The following is a 4,537-nucleotide window of genomic DNA, read 5'->3' on the forward strand; positions in this document are numbered from 1 at the left end:
ACCATTCTTCCATAGCTGCTTCTGGAATTCCAATTATATTAGACATAAAAATCTCCTGTACCCTAAACCTGGTCTTCAAATAGTCCCTTCACATTTTTACTCTGAAAGAAATGTGGCTCCCTGGGCTTCCTGCTTCCCTGACTGCTGTTTCAAGTGATGGTTGTTTTTCTTCCATGATTCTCTCAATAATCACCAACGGGCCTGGAGGTGGGCGACTTCTCCTTGCACTTTTATGCTGCTTCTAAGCTATTGTCTCTTTTCTGTCCTTACAATCTCTCAACATTGCATCTTATGCAATCAGATTTTATCCCTCATTGTTGCCATTATCTGATACCACAATCTCTTTCTCTTATTTGTATCTGGTTTAATTCTTAGCTTCATCTCGCTCTAATGTGCTCATGACTCCTACTGATTTTAATATGCATAAAGGGAATCCTTCCAACAGCCTGAGCTGTTCCTTGAACTTGTCTCTATCCTAGTGCAGCCTCTCTTTACAAGATTTTGTATCCTAGACTTTTTGATTATCAATAAATGAAAACCCTCCGTATTCTCAACTTCTTATATCTTCGTCTGTAACAAGAACCTCTCTCCAACTTACATTCAGCCATCCTTTGACAATGCCCTGCCAGGGGATCCATCAGCCTGAAACTGTCCCTCTCCTTTTTCTTTTTTAAAAAAATATTTATTTTTTAGTTGTAATTGGACACATTACCTTTATTTTATTTATTTATTTTTATGTGGTGCTGCAGATTGAACCCAGGGCCTCACACGACCTAGGCGAGCACCTAGGCTGAGCCCTAACCCCAATCCTGTCCTCTCCTTTTGACATCCCCATTACCCTTCTTGCCCAGCTTAATTTCGTAACCAGTTGTGATAATCTCTACATACATTTTCTCTTGACATCCATGCTTCATTTTCCCCTTAATTATACTGCTTCATGGAAACTACAGCAGGGTTAAATCTTTCCTTTTCTGAGCCTACAACTATCCAGCTGAGGATTGTTGGAGGAAATATTGCAACCTATTGAATTTAGTGTGCAACCCATGGTCCTCATCTTGTTTTGTCTATCAGTATTTTTGACACAGTTGATCACATGGGTTTCTTTGATTCAATGCCATTGCACCATGCTTTTTTGGCTTTTCTTATATCTCATTGGCAACCCCCACCCCCTTTTCAATCACCTAAGCCTCTTTTATCTGAACTTGTCACCTTGGGTTGATGTAGTGTTCAGCATTTTTCCACTCCTTGATTCTTGTTTTTTTTTTTTTTGATATTTTCACTTACTATGAAGTAGGTCTTTATATATCTTCCTATGCATGTGATTACAATGAGAAGATTAAATAATTTGCCACAATTTAACTCTAATGCTTTTACCCTTAACCACTACACTCTCCTTTCCAATTTATTATTGCATTTCATTAATTTGCATCATAATGAGTGTGAACTATTGTATTACATTAATGCATATTCTTATGAGTTGATGCCTTAAATATTTCTATCATATTGTTAAGTAACCTGAGGAGCAGATATTGTTTGAAAATAGTCACATATATAGTAAATCATGGGGATGAAACAAAATAATATCTATAAGTATCTAGGGCAAGGTACAGCCATATAAGGTACTCCAAAGAGTTTTATCTTCTGAGTATGAGGAAACAGAGGAGAATCGATCTTTATTGGTGCAGGAGAGAGGGGTTAAAGGAATTAAAATTCTCCCAGATTGAAAACATTTTCTCCCAATCTTTTAATCAGCAAATGTTCTTACATGTGTTCTGTATTGTAATGACATCCTGACTGGGAATGATAGAAACAAAAATTATAAAAGAAGTAGGAGCTCTCAAGTTTATTTCCAATACTGTTTTGTACTTCGTTTTGTTAATGATGTGGTAAGAACTACTGAATTGGGCAGATAATAAAACACAATTTCCTGGTGAATCTCTTCCGACTGAAAGACTGTGGGAGTTTATGATTTCAGTGTTGTAGGAGGTCTGGAAAGGTTGGTGGTCAGAATATGTTCCATTTCCCTGTAAGAACTCATATGAACTTCCTGCTAGTACTTAACAGATCTTGTCCTATTGCAACACTGTCTCCTTTCTCCCTGCTTCCCTCCCTCCCTCCCTCCCTGCCTGCTTTCCTTCCTTCCTTCCTTCCTTCCTTCCTTCCTTCCTTCCTTCCTTCCTTCTAATATTTCTGCTTTTTCTCCCTTCATTTCTCCCTTTCACTCTCTTTTATTCAACACATATTTATTGTCTACTTTGGGTCATGCATTGATCTACATGCTGGAAATGCATAAAGTTATGAACAAAACACATCAACTTCCTGCCCTCATGGTTACATATTAATAAGCTTACAAAATACTATAATACAAGGAGGTGATGGATGTTTTGGAGAGAAACCAGAATAAGGTAATAGCAGAGATTCAGAGGGCTGGGATGATAGTGTGATCAGGGAAAACCTCTATATTAAGGTGAGATTTAACTACAGAACTGAATGAAGGCAGAGAATGAGCCATGTAACTATTATGGACAGTTTCTCAGTTGAGGTTAGAGCAAATGCCAAGATCCTGTGGCAGGAATGTGCTTGGGAAATATGAAGAACAGTCTGGCTGCTAGTGTGACAGGAGTAGAGGGGGCTATCAAAATAAGTTTGGAGATGAAGCTAGTGGCCAGATCACATAGGTCTTTATGAGTCCTTCAGTGGACGTGGATTTTATTCTAACAATTATGGAGAGCCAGTGCAGGGCTTCAGAAAGGAATGAATTATCTGATTCATATTTTCAAAGATTTCCTGATGTCTTCATGGAAAAAAGCACCAAAGGAGGAGAGAAGAACATGGAAGCACGGAGACACAGGCTAGGCAGATGTTCATGGTCCTATTTTTTTTTTTATCCCATCCACAGGTCTTACTTGAGTATCTGAAAGGATTATGGGTCAAGAGAGAATGGAGTGGAGCTATGTGGTCAGGACCAGGAGAAGCAGGAAAAGTCAATGTAGAATCCACAGAACAATTTAGGAGAGGGTTTCAACAGGGTTAAATTTAAAGGCTTCTACTTTTACTGACTCTTATAAATGTAAATGTTTGCCACAAATAAAGCTTTTTATAAGTGTAAATTTCTCCACTTGGGAATGAGAGTGGGCGGGGGGACAGCACCCTGAAGTAGAATAAGGTCTAGAAAGTGCAAATTTCTTCAGAAACTCATGAATGGATCAGAAATGTTAAACGAGAAGGAAAAGGTTAGTACCCTGGGGTCTTGTGATGGGCACAGTTTTGCTATCTGAATCTGATTTTCTGCACAACATGCTAAACCTTACCACTGTCAGACACTGAGCACAGGTGGATAGACTAGACAATGGCAGCCTCAATTTCATGCTTATTACCGAGTCTCCTCCAACATGGCAAGGATAAATGATGGAAGTCAATGCTCTCATCCTTGACTCCCTTCTATCGAGCTTCGCCATGTTCAGTTATCTGTGAAGATACAAAGAGCTCAGGCACTTTTTGTGATGAAAAGATCCAAAAGCATCTTTTGATCAAGTCGTGAGTGTGATATTTCAATGCATATTTCACCTCGACACTCTCATGCCTGTGGCTGCACTTCCTGGGAAGGGACTGTGGCTCTCATAATGAATAATCAGAGACTGGCTCACCCTGTAATGGGAAATGCAGAGAATGAAAACAGCTTAGAAGCTCTTTGTATATTAAAAGTGTTTTATCATCATTTGAAAAATCTACTTGTTTCCCTATGAGCCTATGAGGTCGGTGATTGCTGCTGCCATTCTAAAGATGAGTTTGTGGCTCGTGGCTAACTCTTACAAGGTCATACCAAAAGTTATTGGCTTAGTTAAGAAAAGAACTCAAAGTCTTTGTTGTACCATATTATTGCCCTCCAAGTTACATAATTATGGTGACAAATGGAGTAACCAGGGATAATGTGTTACCAAGTGAGATAGGTAGAGAAGCTATCAATGCAAATAGCTGGAAGACAAAAGCCACCATTATTATTGGAAAAAAAAAAGACACAACTATTCACGCCATGTTCTTCAGCCACTAAAGATAAGTATGATGAAGTTATATATTTGCTTCTTTCTCTGTTATTTGTGCTGTGTCTATTAAATGAATACTGTTTCTGCTTTTAGGTTTGTGAAGTGATTTCACGTTGGCTCTTGCCGCTGGTGGAATCCACCAAAGGGCTTGGGGTTCCCATCAGCAGCATGCTGTTTCTGTTTCATACTTAGACGGCAAATGGTGAGTGGATAATTAGCTAGGTAAAATAAGATCTAACACAGTATAGTTTTTTTTTTTTAACAGTCTCATTCTGTCTTTCTTTTAAAAAATCTTTTGAGATATATTGCTCTATTAAGAGAAAAGGACATTGGGGATGAGAGCAAGTGAATCTGGACTATTATTTTACTTGATTTCCTAATGTGGTAGTTAACAAAAGGAGTCTTTATATGTTAGTTTTGTGAATTAAAGATGAAGCCTCAGGTGGTGTTGTAAGAGAAGCTTGGACTTTGTGGTCCAGAGAAAGAATGATTTT

Source organism: Urocitellus parryii, chromosome 10 (assembly GCF_045843805.1).
Source record: "Urocitellus parryii isolate mUroPar1 chromosome 10, mUroPar1.hap1, whole genome shotgun sequence".
In the NCBI taxonomy this organism is placed as follows: domain Eukaryota; kingdom Metazoa; phylum Chordata; class Mammalia; order Rodentia; family Sciuridae; genus Urocitellus; species Urocitellus parryii.